The sequence below is a fragment of the Pavona decussata genome, unplaced genomic scaffold (assembly GCF_977016875.1).
Source record: "Pavona decussata unplaced genomic scaffold, jaPavDecu1.1 SCAFFOLD_111, whole genome shotgun sequence".
NCBI classification, from domain to species: domain Eukaryota; kingdom Metazoa; phylum Cnidaria; class Anthozoa; order Scleractinia; family Agariciidae; genus Pavona; species Pavona decussata.
The window spans coordinates 219734-238905 of NW_028145525.1; the positions used below are offsets into that span (position 1 = coordinate 219734).

At 39.2% G+C, this 19172-nt stretch overlaps 3 pseudogenes; 2 read left to right on the forward strand and 1 right to left on the reverse strand.

The window, feature by feature from the left end:
- The first annotated feature begins 822 nt into the window (after nucleotides 1–822).
- On the forward strand, nucleotides 823–12773 carry LOC146470763 (uncharacterized; annotated as a pseudogene).
- Nucleotides 1021–1985, forward strand: LOC146470764 (uncharacterized; annotated as a pseudogene).
- Nucleotides 12774–15732: 2959 nt separating the features above from the next.
- Nucleotides 15733–16863, reverse strand: LOC146470765 (uncharacterized; annotated as a pseudogene).
- Between the last annotated feature and the right edge of the window lie 2309 nt (nucleotides 16864–19172).

Genomic DNA, 19172 nt, shown 5'->3' on the forward strand with positions numbered 1-19172 from the left:
AAAAAGAACACAAGTCCTTTTTTTGCACCTTGTCCCGGGCGCCTAGTCATGTGTGCAAGCAAAAAAATATATTGTGCTGATTGTGTGTTTCCACACACCGGCGCATAACAAGAAAAATATTTCAAATTTCGTAAAAGCCTCACACCCTTTGTGCGCTCATATGTAAGAAATATTCTGGCTAAGTTTCGTGAAAATCCGACAAATCTACGTACTCAAGTAAAAATAAAAAGAAATTAACAGTTTTCTCACCTTATTTAAGGGCGTGTCAATGTGGTCATGCTGCCGACCAATGAATGCCATATAGAAACCCATGCAAGGATAGTCTTTGCAACATTGCAGCAAATTTACAGGCTTTTTTCTATATTGTATTTGAACTTTTTGCCAATCAATTTTGATTCGACACACCGCGATATTTAAATCACATTAATTAGAGATTCACATGGTGTTTTGCTCGCGAAATTATCAACAGGCTGCTGGTTCCCAACCAGGATTTTGACACTTTTAAACTCGAATGCTTTCTCTATCTAAAAAGCCAAAAAAATTGTTTGTAGAAAATTTTGACCACATTTTTTTAACAGTAACCTTAACTAAGTACTAAGAGGGCGAAATGACGAAAACAATGTAGCGTCCTTGTTTCACGATCGCCTTCACGGACAAGTATAGGTGGACTTTTGCCAAGCTGACCACAGGGAAGACCTTAGAGTTGTAAGATAAATGACAAATTCCAGATATCGATAACCTGGAGGAAACGAGGTTGCTTCAAAACTCTTGTTTTTCCGAGATCTTCGCTTTCGAAATCGAATCAAACACAAGGTACCCGAAATGCCCAATTATTTCCGTGAAGTTCTTGGACCCGTTATATTTGGAAACAGCAGAAGAGACAAACTCCGTACAATAAATTGGTTACAGCAACGGAGACTTTTAAAAAGGGAGAAAGGAGGGAACGTCATGGCTGCCACAATGCACGGCTTCCAACTATATTATCAAAGTTGCGTGGTCATGTGACCACTTCATTTCAAGATGGATGCGTTCGAGGAAGGTGAGTGGCAGGCTCCGATGTTTCGGAAAGAGCAGCTTTTATATCTCTATTGCTTCGATACAGAACATGGCTTTGAGTTGACAGTACCCAGTTTACCTTTCCTAAAGCTGAAGTGTTTGTTTGGGCACTTTAGTTTGCCTGGAACCCTGTCTGAACGCTGAATTGCGGTATTCCCGCGATGCGAACAAGCGCTCCATAAACTGAAAGATGTGATTTCACCTTGTGTGATCGAAGTAACTGCCAGCGTGGACTTTCAGGTAGGCATATATATATTCCTTTGAATATTTACTTATTTATGAAGGACAACTTACGAATAACTTGCTTATGACATTATTTTATAATTGTTTATCGTAGATTCACCCAGATGAAGTGGAAGATGACATCGAAGTGATGCTGATATGGGATTTTAATGTGAAAAAAACTGCCTCTTTGACAGCCGCTCAGTGTTTAGTTAAAGCAAATACGCCGAACTGCGCCGATAAGTTGCCGATCATGCCCCTTTTGGACCTGAAGAAAGTGTCCTGCATCTGTGTCGATGTGGACTCGAAAGGAAAAGTTGTTTTGGAAAGTTGTGAGGCAGCAAGCGCCGCTGATGATCTTCAGAAGCTTTCAATAGCTGCAAATTACGATGATTACAAGGACAGCGACAGCAGTAATTCTGATGAAAAGGAGGACGACAATCCTGAAGAATTTGCGGACTTGCCGCTTGCCAGTGGTGGTGAGGACAAAGAGTTCATGTGTGAAGGAACGTATTGTTTAAAAAGAGACTTTGTTTACCGAGTCATTTGCCTTGAAAGGGAGTTCCTTTCACGAACATTTTCAATGGACGTTGAAGTTATGCAAGGGGCAACTTATAAACAAGAAGACTTTGGCAGTCAAGCTGCGCTTTGAGCCAGTAAATAGAGAGGACGAAAATGCTGTTTTGGTTCTGGCTTCTCCTGGAGATTCCTGGGCACCAATTGGTTCTATTCCTGGAATTAAGGTTGCTGTCAGAAACAATGAAATAACCAAAATGACTGTGACTACTGTCAGATACCAGTACATTTTTGCGTTATTGTTATTTGCTCAGTGAATCCGGCGATATTCAACATGTCACAGAAATTTGATCCAAAGAAATTTATGCATTCGCCTAGTCTCGAGGTTTTCGACAGTTTAGTGAAGGATGATCTTATTACTCTGGGTAAACATTTAGACTTAGAAGTAAAGAAGGCAATGAAAAAGGATCAAATTCAGGAAATTATTTTGAAACATTTGGTTGGTTTAGAACTTTTTGACACATCTGTATTGGAATCTCGCTTAATGCCTGATGTAGAATTGAGAAAATTGGAACTCCAGTTGGAGCTTAAGAAATTAGAAATGCAGAAGGAACAGGAACTTAGAGAACAAAAATTACAAGAAAAAGAAAAAGATCGGTTAGAAAGAAAGAAAGAAATAGATCGTTTAGAAAGGGAGAAGGAAAAAGATCGGTTAGAAAGGGAGAAAGAAAGAGAATTACACTTAGAAAAGCAAAGATTAGATCACGAATTAGAGCTGAAGAAGTTGGAATTAGTAGAGAAATTAGGATCAAGACCTACTGGGACCAGTTCAAGTTCTACTTTTGATATAACAAAACATATTATGCTGGTCCCACCTTTTCAAGAAGTGGAGGTTGATAAGTATTTTCTACATTTTGAGAAAGTAGCAGAGAATCTAAAATGGCCCAAAGATTACTGGAACATGTTATTGCAGAGCGTCATAATGGGTAAGGCTAGAGAATTTTATACTCAGTTGCCAGTACAACAAGCTTCAAATTATGATTCTGTTAAACAGCTAATTCTGAAGGGTTATGAATTAGTGCCAGAGGCGTACCGACAAAGGTTTCGTAATTGTGAGAAAGAAAGTAAACAAACCTATGTGGAATTTGCTAGGACAAAAGAACAGTTATTTGATGGCTGGTGTTCTCGCAGAAGATTGATGATGATTATAATAACTTAAGACAACTGATCTTAATTGAGGAGTTTAAAGGGTGTATTCACAGTGATGTTCGAACTTATATTGACGAGCAAAAGGTAGAAACTCTTGATGAAGCTGCCCGTCTTGCCGATGATTACTCTCTGACACATAGGATTTTGTTCGCTGATAAGCCCTACCAGTCCTTTTCTTGCAGTCGTCAAAATGGTTTGCGTTCATCTGGCCCATCAAGAAACCTTGGCAAGCAAGATCCGAAGAAGCAGAATTTTCATGACGAAATACAATCAAGTCCCAAATTCATTCCACCTGCTCAGAAATCTAAACCAGAAGTGGCAAACAAACGTTTTAGTTCTGTTGTTTGTAATTACTGTAAAAAGGGTGGTCACTTATCAGATTGCTTCAAATTAAAAAGAAAACAGGAGGCACAAAATGAAGCCAAGCCCACTGATTTTATTACATCTAAGGAAACTATACCTCAAAGTTGTGACAGTTTGGGTGACACACTTCATGAGGTGAAATCTTTTTCAGACTCTGATGATATGAACAGGAATTTTAATCTCCTGTCTGAACCTATTATGGAGACTTTTGAATCATTCATTCATGATGGTTTTGTTTCATTGACAAGTGATTTGTCTAGTGCTTCCCCTATTAGAATTTTGAGGGATACTGGGGCCTTACAATCCCTTTTACTGGCAGATAGGTTGCCATTTTCTGAACAGTCGTCTGCTGGTGCTATTGTCCTTATTAAGGGCGTAGATTCGTCAGATTATACATCTGCTCCTCTTTATTTGTGATCAAACATAGTTTCAGGACTTGTAACCCTTGGCATTAGATCTTCTTTACCTTTTGAGGGAGTACACCTTCTTCTTGGCAATGACCTTGCAGGGGATAAAGTAGGTGTTAGCCCTGTTATCTATGATAAGCTTTGTTTTGATCAGATTCCTGATCCTATAGAAAGTGAGCATCCGGGATTATACCCGTCATGTGCTGTTACTCGAGCCATGAGTAGGAAAGAGGCTCTTGAAGAGAATACTAGTTCTTAGGTTGACTTGTCTGACATATTCTTCAGCCAAGCTTTTAAAGTCGATGACGGATTCAAACCCTCTGAGGGAAGTTTATCTAAAGAAAGTCGTATTAAAGAGCAACATAAAGACCCAGAAATATCCTGCCTGTTTCAAAAGGCTGTTGATGAAAGTGAAATTTCTAAAAATCCTGTTTGTTACTTTGTTGAAAATGATGTGTTGATGCGAAAGTGGAGATCACCTGACGTTCCTGCTGAAGATGAGTGGACTGTCAAGTATCAGGTTGTGATTCCCAAAGCTTACCAAGCGAAGATACTCAGCACAGCCCACGAAACACCGCTTGCTGGACATCTTGGGGTGAACAAGACCTATCGGCCCAACCTGAAGAAGGATGTGGCTGAATTTTGTAGGTCTTGTCATACCTGCTAAGTTATTGGAAAACCTAACCAAGCAATACCAAAAGCCCCACTGCAGCCAATCCCAGCCTTTGAAGAACCATTCAGTAGGATAATTATTGATTGCGTTGGTCCTCTACCCAAGACAAGATCTGGCAACCAGTATCTGTTAACCATCATGTGTGCATCCACCAGATTTCCTGAAGCCATACCCCTGAGGGATATAAAGGCAAAAACCATTGTGAAAGCTTTGACCAAATTTTTCTCAGTATTTGGCTTTCCAAAGTCCATCCAGTCTGACCAGGGTTCGAACTTCATGTCCGGTATTTTCCAGCAGGTGATGCATGAACTGGGGATTAAGCAGTACAGGTCCTCTGCTTACCATCCTGAGAGTCAGGGCTCGCTTGAAAGGTTCCACCAGACGTACAAGAATATGATTCGCACTTACTGTTTTGACACTGAAAAGGACTGGAATGAGGGCATTCACTTACTCTTATTTGCAGCAAGAGAGTCTGTTCAGGAGTCTTTAGGCTTTAGTCCGTTTGAGCTCGTTTTTGGACACACTGTGAGAGGGCCTCGTCAGCTTCTTAAGGAAAAGTTCCTTTCTGATAACGTAGATTCTTTAAACCTTTTACAGTATGTTTCAGATTTCCGTACTAAGCTCACAAGGGCATGTGAATTAGCTAGAGCAAATCTAGTTTCAGCTCAGAAATCTATGAAGGCTAGGTATGATCTAGACTCAGTGGAACGTAAATTTGAGCCAGGCCAGAAGGTTCTTGCTTTACTTCCAGTCCCTGGAAGTCCACTTCAAGCTAGATTTTTTGGTCCCTATGTTGTTGAAAAGAAATTAAGTGATCTTAATTATGTATTGGTAATCCCTGATAGGCGGAAACAAAGGCAACTGTGCCACATAAATATGGTGAAGGAGTATGTAGATAGAAGCAACAGCACAACTGTACATCTTGTAAGTGCAAATGTAGCTAAGCTAGAAACTGATGAAACTGTCGATAACTTTAAGGAAAATGCTGATCTGCCTGGTACAGCTAGACTCAAGAATTCTGATGTACTTCAAGACCTGAATTCAAAGTTGTCCCATCTTTCACAGTCCCAACGTCAGGATTTGGAGCATTTATTTGATTTGATTTGATTTGATTTGAGCATTTGTTTCCAGACATTCCAAACAGAACTGATGCGATATACCATGATGATGATGTTGCCAATGCCACTCCAGTGAAACAACGCCCTTATAGGCTGAATCCCACAAAACAAAAGTATCTACATGAAGAAATCCAGTACCTTTTAGAGAATGAGTTCATTGAACCCAGCAAGGGCAATTGGAGTTCTCCTTGTCCCAAAACCCTGTGGAACCTACAGATTCTGTACTGATTACAGAAAAGTGAACAGTGTGACAAAGTTAGACTCTTTTCCAATTCCTCGAGTGGATGACTGTATTGATAGAATTGGAAATGCCAAGTAGGTGATCAAGTTTGAATTACTGAAAGGATTTTGGCAAGTTCCTCTTACTCACCGTGCCAAAGAGATATCAGCCTTTGTTACTCCTGATGGTCTGTTCCAGTACAAAGTTACCCCATTTGGAATTTGAAGAATTCTCCAGCCACCTTTCAGCGCCTTATAAACAGTGTCATTGCTGGTCTTGATGGTTGTGAAGCATACATTGATGATGTCATCATTTTTAGCAACACGTGGGAGGATCATTTGAGAATCATCCGCAGTTTCTTCGAGAGACTAAGTGAGGCTATGCTCACTATTAACCTTGCAAAAAGCGAGTTTGGATGTGCACACGTAACCTACTTAGGTCATGTTGTTGGACAAGGCCAAATCAAGCCTGTTGATGTTAAGATCAGTGTTATTTCTGGTTTTCCTAGACCAGAAACCGAGAAGCAACTGATGCGTTTTCTTGGTATGGCTGGCTATTACCGCAAGTTTTGTCCTAACTTCTCTGCAGTTGCTGAACCACTGACTGACTTACTTAGTAGAAAGGTCAAGTTTTCATGGAATGATAAGTGTGAAAGGGCATTTGAAGAGTTGAAGGCCATCCTAAAGAATGCTCCAGTGTTGTCTGCACCGAACTTTGACTCGCAGTTCAAACTAGCAGTTGACGCAAGCGATTTTGCAGCTGGTGCCGTACTCTTACAAGAAGACAACGATGGAGTGGATCATCCTATCTGTTATTTTTCTAAGAAGTTTAGCAAATGTCAAAGACAGTTAAAAAAGAATGTTTAGCTTTAATCTTAGCTTTGCAACATTTTGAGGTTTATGTAAGTTCTTCTAAACAACCAGTCATTGTCTTTACTGATCACAATCCTCTTGTCTTTCTTCACAAGCTGAAGAACAAGAATCAGATTACTTAGGTGGAGTATCCATCCTCTTTGAAAATTCCCTACGAGCAAAAAAAGAAGATAGAAAATAAAAGAACTTTTACTGTTGATTGCACAACACTGCAATGTAGACCTGCTTTTTCGACAAGTTGTGCACATTGGTATCAAAACTGTAATATACACAATATAACTTCTGCAAAAAAAACAGTGAAAGCCTTTTTGGTGTGTGGGGTGGCGGGGGGGGGGGGAAGGAGGGGGGTGTTTGTTTCTTGGTGTACAAAAGCAAATATACAAAAGGGGGAAATATGCTTTTACTTTTTTGTGTGACAAACAGTAAGGTAATTTTTGTTTAATCTGTTTGTTATAAACAATGGCTTCTTACCTCACACTCTTTGGTCAGTATTCTTTAAACATTTTCAGTGTGAAAATAGGGCCCAGGTCCCGATGTGTGACACAGAATTATGACTCCAAGTCATCAGTTTCAGCAACTCGTGGGTGTTCCTCATACCCAATTTCAAGATTTTGGGTGCGTCGTAACTCTTGGCTTTCAACATTTGTGGTGACTTCGATGACTGTTTCACGAGAAAAGCCTCTTATACTAGCAATGGGCCTACAAATTAAGTAAACATTTCAAGTTTTCAATAATGTATATTATGGAATTCCAGTTTATCAGCCTGTCTCTTGACACAAGAGGGGAAATAGTATGTGAGCTCTCTTTGGTCTGTAGATGTAGTTTAACAAGACTGGCAGTATAAAAACACAGTTGTGATGTCAAGCCATCTGCTTCCTGTTTTAATAAAACCACATGGACTTTAAACTGGGAGTTTCACTTTGTGAGAATTCCCGAAAGGGACTTGCTGTTTTTTTTTTTTTTTTTTTTTTTCATAAAATTAAATAAACTGTAGTTTTGACCCGATGTAAAAATATTTTATAATCATATTTACAAGTTAATGATCACAAACCTGTTGATATCAATGGTGGCAAAGTCATAATTCTCAGAGTGCCAAGGCATCCATTCGTCCAGAATGAAGTGACAGACTCAGGTGTTGGTTGATATCGCGTGTCAAAGTTTGGGCAGGTGAGTCGTCAATATAAGATTCAAAAGTGAGGCCAAGGCCAGCTCAGCCTCATCAACCGTCTGGTATCTTTTCTTAACTCCCCAAATACCTGGTTTCGAACACTTGATTCTGAAGAACAAGAGAATAAAAAACAGTTTTATGATATCAATCTCCAGTAAACTAATGTGTTTACACTCAATACTCTCAATAGGAAAATTATGTAGAAATTGCTCAACAAGTGAAAAGTTGTTTACATCAAGAAACAAGGAAAATTTGCATACATATATATATATATATATATTACAGTTTTGCTGAACAAAATATCTATGCACTACTTTGCACAGATCTGCTAAAGAAAATGTTGGAAGTGAATTAAATATTTGAATTAAATCAGTAATAACCAACTACAGGATGTATTTTACTGAAGAGTAAAGCAAAAAACTTACTGGATCTCTTGTAATTTTTCCTTGTTGTTTCTTGAATGAAATTTGCCGCCTTCTCCCAGTAATTGTGCTTCGAACCAAAGGTAGGCCATTTTCCCTTCTTTAACTCGCCAAAGAGGACTATAAATTGTACGAGGGCAGCCTCTTTACTTTTTTCCCATGTTACTGCAACTACTGTTTTACTCTTAGGCGAAGTTAATTGTTTCGGGCTTTTAGGGGAGCGAACCAGCTTTGCTTTTTGTAAAATTCTGCGACTGGCCTTAAAACAAAGATAAAAACAAGGATCAAGGTCCGTATATTTCTTGAAACTTACAACATATTTTCGACTGTGTAAACACGAGGATTGTTGTGAATACTCGTTCAGAAGGGACAAACAAAGTACCTTTTGCGAAGGGCTGCTCTTTCCATGAAATGCCAAAGTCCTTCGAGCTGGTCTCTCCTCTGAAGTTCCATCATCAGCATTTCCTTGAGCTTCACGAGCCTGTTTTTCCCTTGGTTTGTTGGGAGTATTTCCCGAAACAAGATGTGGACGCTTTTCTGATCCATCCAAAAGGATTGATATCTGAAAAACATAGCGAACAGACCAAGACTTAGTGGAAGACATCGATAACTATCTGATTATGAAAGTTTGTGTGGTAAAAGCGCGAAAAAACGGCCAAATTTAATTGCAGGGGTTGCAGATCTTCGCTCAATTTGCACAACTTTACACCTTTCGAGCACATGGCGATGGCACGAGGAGGGGAAAAAAGCCCAACTTTATGGCAACAAAAATCACTGAAAGAGAGAGGTTCCGCGAGGTTCTAGATAAAAATCACAAGTACCAACATCTCATTATACTATTTCATTTGTCTGTTTGAAAGCACACAACTGAAATCATGCTTACATACCGTATTTGTTCGGGCTCACTCAGCCATTACGCCATTTGCAATTTAAATGAGCTCTGAATCGATGACCTAAAACAAGGGCAAGGGCACACAGTCAGAATAATTAACATATATAGCATGGCAAATGGACAGCAACGATTCAAAAAATGCAAAGCGACTGACCTTTTAAGACCTTGGTGTGTTTAAACTTTGCAATCGAAATACTCGTTTTTGCACGCTTTTTGAGCTCCATCATATGTCGAAAATCGATTAATTTTAGCCGCAAAGCATCATGGGAGGCGTGAATTTCCCTCCTTTAAAGGGGAGTAAACTGTGCGAATTGCAGACACCCAATGTGGCTCAGGGCCCATCGGCAATATGGCGACGGATACATTTGGTGAGTGTTTCCAATATGCTTGCTAAGTTACCATTATTGTTATTATCAAACTGTATAAAAAATAACAGTAAGTGTTGATTTACATGGGTCCAAATGTTTTGCTTCCAAAATGAACAGATTGCTATCGTGAAACCGCTGACTGCAAACCACGGTTTGCTGTTTGCGGTATGATGGTCAAAACTCGATCTTAAGGTCTAAAAAACACTTTTAAAAACAACATGATGCCAGGGAGATCGTTTCATTTTTTATAGAAGTATTATGAAAGCGTTGGGAATTGAAATTATTTGAAATTACTTTTTCCTATTGGTTGGAGCTATACAAGTGAGCTATTGTTCATGCTCTAGATCTATCGTTTATTTAGTACTACATTCCTATTTGGATCAATCATTTAAAATCATTAATTTTTAATCATTAATAAAATGTTCCCTTAAACCTGCATTTAATTGTATATCTAGCTACTAAACACTTCGGGGGTTAAATTAAAACTTCACTTTGGAGACCTGGCGTTTTTTCAAAGCCCAGTGCTTAATCTAATTTAATAACAACTTAAACGATTAAATTTGAACTTGAAATTTGCGGGTGGTAGCACTGGTAAATAGCTGGCTCCCATATTTGTTTTCATTCTATCGTTCACTTCAATTTTAGCTGCAAGATTATTTTCAAAATAACGTTTCGATAAAAAAGAATTCGATAATATGAACATTTGGGCATGTCCCCTTGGTCCGTATTAACGAGGTTCCACTGTAGGTCCAAAAAGTTGTATTTCCTCAAATGTGGAATTATAATGTTTTAGGGTGCAAAAACATTGGGGTAAATCGCTTACTTCTAGAACAAGGTCTAGCTGTACAAACGTGAGCAAACATACAAACGTACTGATGGCAGTGGTCACACGATTTCTTGAAGTTCGCGGTTCGCGGGAAATGTCGATAGGGGTGGGGTATACAAAAGTGACCAATATGATTACGGAAGTGTAAAGGTTTCAGTTGAAAACACCACGGGGCCACACGTTAGTCATTACAGAAACCGTCGATCATGATTACTATTTTCATTTGCAGGAAATGTAACCATTGTCAACGACGTTGTCAGTGAGGGCAGATTCGTTTTTCTCTGGAAGCAGAATCTCTCTAGGGCGGCGCGTACATTTTCTTTTGAAATGGTCACAGAGGGATTCCTTAAAAACTATGGAAACTGAAGGTGTAGCATCACGGAAGATATTGGTAAGGTTTGCATGAAAAGCCGGGAGGTAGCATGGGATGCTCTGCTATGTCACCCAATCCCCCAGCTAGGCGGACCTTGTGTCACTGTGCAAATTGACGAATTTAAATTTAATCACAAGTCTAAGGTAGGTAAACGTATAAAAACTGGAATGGAAAAGATTGAAACGAATTGGAAATGACAATTGAAGGGCTAAGAGCATAACCGACTTATGTCTCATTTTAACCTGGTTTTCGATTTTGCTCAGATTTGTTGGAATTTTTGCTCTCCTTGGTTTTGAAAACATTTCGCGGTTTTACAATCGTGCACAAAACTCCTTGAGAAAACCAAACATGAACAGTGCAAAAACCTGACTTGCTTACTATTTCTCTTTTGTTAATTCTACTACAGAACTTTACTTCTGTCTCCCACCCCGTCCCGCTATGCAATGACAACAGAAAACAGATGAAAAACACCACTCACTTTCTCTTTTCTTAATTCTACCACAGTTATTTCTCCCTCCCCCCCCCCCTCCCCCTTATGCAATGTTGATTTGGAAGGTGATGCTTGCCAGGAGACTGTTCGTGACCCAGAAAACAACATTGAGTTGGGGGGGGAGGGGAATGTGTGGTTTGCTTGTTTACCAGTGAATGCGCGTGGAAGGGTAATGTTGTTAGAGATGTTGTCCACATTGTACTCGTCGGTTAAGAGGACTCGGACCGTGCGTTCTTGTTCTAAGGTGACCGTGCGTTATTTGGGAAGTGGAAACATTGGAATGTAAGTTACGGTTTGCGGTCAGCCAAGTCGTATGGTGCATATTTTTGCTTTGTCCATTAATGAAGTCAAGAAAGTTACTCTTTTTAGCCGTAGGTTAAGTGTGGCGCAAATAGCTTTAGCGTGATTTCACCAAAATGCTAGTTCCAATTTTGTGTTTTCCCTTCTGGGTGATAGAACGAACTAGTAGCATAACGAACTTCAAGCAAAGTTCACCGTCACATTACTTCGTTAACATGGTTGTAAATTTCCACTTAACCGTAAGGGAAAATAACTGTTCTTCATACAAAGATCACTCTCTTGAAGGCCAGTAAAGCCGTAAGTCATGCAGTGCGTGACATAGAACTTGTTTTGTTTCAATGTGTAACAGTTCTCGCCCTCAGTTCTCGCTTATTCAAATAGTGTTGAAGGGAAGGAAATGGCTTATTTCGAGATAAACTTTTCTCTCTATGAAAAACTGATTTATTGCCCTTCTTTTCTACCCCTTTTGATTACAGCAAAAGTGCGCCTTAGTTCTTTGGCAACAGTTCTCACCCATGTTGCAATAAAGAAACTAAGCGAATTTTGAATTATTTTTACGTAATGGAGTGAGAACTGTTCGAAAATAGATTTCCTCTGTGAAACACATTTAGGAAAGCATTTCAGCATGGCGAGCAAATGATAAACAAAGCATTTACGCGCAGCCGAAGGTAATACATTGCCAATGAACATATCCAATTTGTTTCCTCCTTTTTTATTGATATCTTAGTCAATATTTGCGTGCCAAAGATAAAGACATACAGAGAGACTACATAACCATTTGATTAAATCTACAATAAGACATTATTTATTTATTTCCTCCAGTTTCATCGGGGACGCCGCGCTAGAACAGAGAGATGGGTACTGGGGTTGTTCGATACATGGTATGTACCAACTCGACCTTACTTACAGCTGGTAAGGCGCCGTAATGCAGCTACACTGTTGCCAATAATTCAGCGAAGAGTACAACTTGGTACCACCTTGCACACCAACGAGTGGGCAGCTTATCGGCAGCTACAACGACGATTGGGATTGCTCCATCGAGCGGTCAACCACTCTCTACACTTTGTTGATCTGGCGACTGGCGTGCACACGCAACACGCTGAAAGTAATTGGTGTGCAGCCAAAGAAAAGTTCAAACACATGAAGGGAAACACCAATCCAAACTTTCTGTTGGAGTACCTTCAAGAATTTATGTGGAGATGGTGGTATGGGGATCCTCACCCAAATGGATGCTCCCACAGATTACTACAGGACATTGCTGAACAATATCCACTTTAATAAAGCTAAACGCTTCGATATATTCTATCAGAAAGCCGTAAGGGATTGATACGTCTCGGATTCCTTTGTGCTCTTGAAAACATTCTTCTGGATATTAGGCTTAATCTTGTTTATTGCTGTTTGTGAAATTTTAATGTACGGATTCGTCCACAAGATCCGACATTTTCTAAGTGTAGAAAAAAATAGCGATTCCACTCCATATGCTGAGGTTCGACAAAGTCCAATTAAAGTCCAATGTAATTTTTGTCAGTCATTTTTAAATATTCTGTAAAGTCACTAATTCTCGACTCGTGGAAAACAAATAGAAAGTGTCCTATAAGGTGTTAATGCCCGCTTGAATTATGTGGCATAAGGCGGATAGACCTTTTTTAACTTCATCTACAATAAAGGTAACTGTAAGGTACACTATCTAAAGATCACGCCGAGTCCAAATTACAATTAACATCTGTAGCGCTAAGAACTAAGGTTAAATAACTGTTTCAGGTACGTTGGCTAAACGATACTTGACCGATACTCGGCCAATAGTTGACCGTTACTTGACCGATATTCCACCGATATTTCACTGATATTTGACCGACAATCTACTGATACTTCACCCACAGTCGCTCGTTAAATACCCATCAATTTGTCGACCGATACATCGGTCGACTGTCGACCAATATATTGGTGGACTATCAGTCGACTATTGGTCGATATATCGACCAACTATCGACCGACTATCGGTCGCTAGTCGGTCGATATATCAACCGATAGTCGGGCGATATATTGGTCGACATATCGACCGAGACCACCCATAGTACACATAATCCAGATTATTTTAGACATGTATCATAGGTCTAGAATGCCGTTATTTGATTAACTTTTTATTGTAGGATTGCTGAGAAATTCAATCCAGTTTTACAGTCATCATACTGGTGGTTTGAGATTGGTCTATAGTTTTGGCCATACTGCACACCAATTGGCTGGATTTTTTTAATGGTTCTGCCTCGAAATACCCAATAAATTTATAAGCTCCTTTTAGACATGTATCATAGGTCTAGAATGCCGTTATTTGATTAACTTTTTACTGCGAAATTCAATCCAGTTATACAGTCATCATACTGGTGTTTTGAGATCGGTCAATGGTTTTTTCCATACTGCACAGCAATTGGCTCGATTTTTTCAGTGGTTCCGTTTTGAAATACCCAATTGATCAACCACACGAGGAAGAAAATTGCTTTTTGAGACCTGACAAATGGATACATGGAGTATAAGGAATATGATATCAGTGATGAATGCCCATGATTATCTTAGCCCTGACAGTTTTGCAGTAATAATGCTGTTGGTTTTAAAACTGCGTTCCTGCACAACGTATCATTGGCTATTGACTACACAATTGATGAATGCTAATTGGTTGATTGGAAACAAGGCAAGCTGGCAGAGAAGTGAGGAAGTGAGTGCTCGTTGAAGTAGACACTTTTGGGGAGAAACCCAAAAGAGTGTCTGCGTAGGAGGCTAACCATACAAAAGTGCGTCACCAGATGGCCTTATGACATGCTCATGCTGTGCTGTATCCACAGTTGAAATCAAGTGCCATTAGTGATACAAGGTTTAACCGTCAAGGCGGGATGGGACAAAACTGAGTTTTTATAAGTCTGAGCAACGTACTCTCCAAATAACAGGGTTATAGTTCGCTTGCAATGTTGTACCTTAAAAAGTTTTGTTGTGTTAAAAGACTTTCTTACAACAATGTAACGATTACGACCTGATGTGCAGACCTAATGTGTGGGCTCTCAGAAAAAACATGGAAAAACGTCACTGACATTTGTTTTATTAAAACAAAGACTAAAGCAGACTTTTTTTTGGCAACAAGACGCTTAATTTCTTAAATGTAACTCTAACAAATTCAAACTAACCTTATGTTTGTTTATCATAGTGTCGGACTAAAACTACTTAATTGTTCTTGAAATACGACAATGGAGTCAAAGTCCTATTAGCATCAGCCATCGTTCAGAGGCTGATGTCGATAGTGATAAGCATAGGATATCAAAGAGTTATAAGGCTCAAGCAATGACTTGCAGCGAAAGGCCAAGGAAGAGAAATGTTTGTGTATATATAGTAGGCAGAAAACTTTAATAATGGAGTACAGTACAACGGTAAAGTACAAGAAGAAGAAAGGCAGACTGATCAAACATGTCACGCCATTTTACGAATAAAATCGTATTAACCCATAGAAATCTGCCATTATTTGAACAGGGTATAATGTCTACAATTAGTACACAATTGTGACAATGAAAATAGGCAGTGCGCAGATAAACAGTGTCTGTAAAGCGGGGTTGATGATGTTTGAGAGTTTTTCACTTGGGATACAGAAAAGTGTCTGTTATCTGTATTAACGGGCATTACGGTTGGGTTTTGGTAACATTTTGGCAGTTTGGTAAAAAATCATACTTAATTGGCAATTAATTCGAATTGGCTCAAACTTTGCGTAAAGCACACCAAAGTTGTGAACTATCACAAGACACATTCAATGTTTAAGTTTGTTCATTTTAGGTTAATAATTAAAATTCGAAGAAGTGTTGTTTTAAGGGTTGGTTTGCAGACCCTCATATTTTATCAATTTGCTTTCACATAAAACACTTGATTTTTGGTACAATGAATCATTATTAGATTTGGTGCAACCCTTTGGAGTGATATCGCCTTTCAACCATTTTGGTTGCCATAGTAACCGATAAATTCTATATAAGGCAAACCTCTTATTACACCACTTCTATTTGAGAAAACCAAATTCTGCTCCGTAGGGTTGCAGACAAGAACACAAAGAATATTTGTACCAAATTTGGTGATAATAGCTTAAATACTCTTTTAGAAAAATAAGGGGGCAGCAAAATAAATACCTAAAAAGCTATTTTCGGCAAAATGCATTGAAACTTTAGCTCAATGTAAAACGTCACAAAGGAAGAACTGTTCCTCAAATGCTTTACTGTATACCCCAAAGGATACCTCTATTAAGGTATGACAAGTTCAGTTTCTCTTTTCTTGCTCTGTAAAGCTGCATTTCATCAAATGCTGCAGCTTCATATGTTATACCTTCCATGGAAACACGCAGTTCTTCATCCCTCTGCTTTGCTTGACGTCTTGCAAGGCAGTACTTTTTATGTTCTTCCGTGGCTGTGATCTCTGCTTGACTGATCTTGACACTGTTTCTTCTCTTTGCTTCCTTCTGGCTATAACCTCCAGAAGCAATTCCAGCTTTTTTCATCACTTCAAACATTTTCGCAGTGCCGCGACTGAGGTGCAGTGTAGCAGATGATGCAGCCATGACAGTTCTCTTTCTCCCATGGCATTTGTGTCTGGGACACTTGTTCAATGCCAGTGAGTTGGTTGACTCATTGGAATTGAAGCATCTGATCAGGATTGCTGGTTCACTCAAGCCATCATAAATTTGTTCAAGAGGTTCCTTGAAAGCACTGTCTAGGTGATGCGGCTTGTCTGAACATGGCAGCCCTTTCTTATATTTGCACCATGAGTTAGTAGGGCAGTATTGATACCTTTTTTTTGTCTGGAAATTTGAGGAAGTGATAAAGACAAGCCTTTATTTCCACTTGCATTTTTTTTCACAGCACTGTCCCTGTCACCTGTGGTAGTTATATATCTGTTCACATTGTTGCACACTGCCTTCCCGTAATTTTTTGTAGCTTTTCAATGGCTTTCTCAGTAAGTCTACCATCACTACCTTTCATTGGCTTTCCATCAGCTAGCTTGGCTTAGGAGCTTTGAAATTCATAAAAGGCTTTATCAAGTCTTTTTCAGACATGCCCAACACAGTCCAGCTTGATGACCCGATTACACTCAGCTGTTCCCTGGAGATGCCTTTCTTTGCAGGTGTTATGATCTACAGAGTTTTTCCAGGAAATGAATTCCTTGTCAGTTTGCTCCATTGCTTCATACTTGTGACAAGAATCACAAGCACCATACACATTCCAGCTAGCATTATATGATTTAGACTCACCATCACAAATCATCCACTTGTATCTTACATTATAGTTTTCACTTTGCCCCCACAGACGCTTGGCACACTCCATTTCCATACTGGGGCTAGATCCTTTGTAAGAACCTTCACAGATGTGGTCTTGATACCTGTCATTCAAACTGTCATTATCAAGTTTTGCTTTCATTTGATTACACTGCTGACACTTAAGAAATGACCTCAAAGTCTAGTACCGTTCCTGTTGCTGCAGATATAACAAAACCAATGCAATGATTGGCAGTGTAGCCACATTTTGATCACGTGCCATCAAAGCTAATAGGAACATCAATAATGGTATCTTCATTATCATCAGGAATGCCTTCATCCAGTATCTCAAGGTTTCTTGCTTTCGCATTTCTCTTTTGTAACTGCCCCCTTGTTTCCTCAAGGTGAGCTTGACTGAGTACTTCTTCCTGGTTGTACCAAGTGTCAGGTGACATATTGAAAGCATATTTAGGATTTCACAAAGCTTGGCAACCCCTTCTTTTCCAATGCCACTCTCGAATGCAGCAAAAACCACTCGTCTATTCAAGTCTTTCCCTTGCAGGGTTTGTGGGTTTTCATCATCTGAAGGATGCTGACCACAGGCAAGAACTTGTGACATGCCACAACCACTACACTTGGCATACAGAGAGCTACTGAAACCAAACCGGTTACACATGCTTTCCAAGATCTCTATTTCACCTAGTAGATAAATTAAAATTATTTTCAGGATACACATGTTGTGCTTCATGTAAACAAAAACTATCCAGATGAAATTAGAATTTTTTAAATTATTTTAGCTCACAAGTGTCAATGTAACATCATAACCACAGCAATAATTAACTAAATTCTTACCTAAATCACAGGCATGAATTCTTGTAAGAAATTTCTGAAGACAGACAAGTCAGTATCCTTTGGCAGGGTCTAGATCATTGTACACGTCTTCATCTGACGCGGCTTCTACATCAGTCACCAACAGTTTTCGCAAAGAAGTGGATTCTGCTAGCGGAGGAATTTGCTCACTTACTACATCATCCTCGCCAACAAAAGTTCTCTACAGCTTGTGTTTCTTGCCGTTTCTTTGCAGCTACCTCCTGTTTTGGAGTTCCCTTGAAAACTTTTTTCCTTTTTAAAGAGTTATGTCTTAAAACACTGTTTTTTTGCCCAATTTTGGCATGCTTTACCAAAAAGAATAGCACACAAGAAAGACAAGCAAAACCGACGCCAAAGTTCACCTTGGCTGTTTGGCAATGTTCCGTGCTTTGTAATCACACAGGTTTTGATGAGGAAATTCTGCCCCAGTAATGGACTCTGTAGGTATAGGATCAGGGAAGATAGCGTTTAGTGCGCAATTTTGCCCCCCCCCCCCCCCCCAAAAATGCATAAAAAAGACTGGTTTCTTGGTGGTTGCCATGGCAACCATTTATATACAAATAAGCCTGCGAAAAACCTTTTTTGTTTGTCAGGGGAAAAGATTGTGTTTGCAAAAATAAGTTTATTTTCTGAAACTAGATGGATTCAAGTGGGCAATGAGAACTAACAATAAAAATGGATAATTTTTCGCATTTTTCACAAAATCCAACCGTAATGCCCCCTTAACCAGAGTCCATACTAAGCGGGTTAATTTAAGAGAAGATATAGGAGCTTTTAATCGGGATAAACGAAACTGTCCGTAATATCCAGCTGTCCATAGAGTGGGGTTCCACTGTACTAAATGCAAAGAGATTTCTGTAGATTTGCAGAAAAAATAATTATAATGTCATCACATATTGGCAAATAACGAACTGGTAGAATGTCTCTCAGACTGCAAAATTTGTTGATTCTACCTATTGATTGTTTGATTTCTCTATGCGCAATTGAAAATTTATATTGATAATTGCGCAATAGAAATTAAACAAATTATTATTATTATTAATATTATTATTATTATTATCATCATCATCATCATCATCATTATTATTATTATTATTATTATCATTGTTGTTTGAGGTAAATACAGACACTCACCAGTCTAGATGTTTCCTGGACCTCTGCTGCAGGCACTTGAACCTCGGTTCTTGAGCTTTTGGGAATGCATAGCTATTCTTGTCTCAAAAGCAGTTCACCTTGGATCTTCAAGCCTCTGTCAGCCATTATAATACCATAATCCTTCACGATGAGTTTGTCAGAGGCGCAGCCCTCATAACATGCTCCTCCATTTGGAGTGATAGTCAAAACAAAATTTAAATTTGCAAGATGTTTTGTAAATCCAGAACACTAGGTGTCTGTGTACACTTCAGTGCAGTCAATGATTCACCTGACAAGGGGGTAAATTCTTCGAAAAGAGACAGGCAAGGTGCTTTGCACTTGTCTCCTGTTTGTCCAGTGAATAAGCCACCGAAGTTCCTAAGACATGAATGTTATCGTTA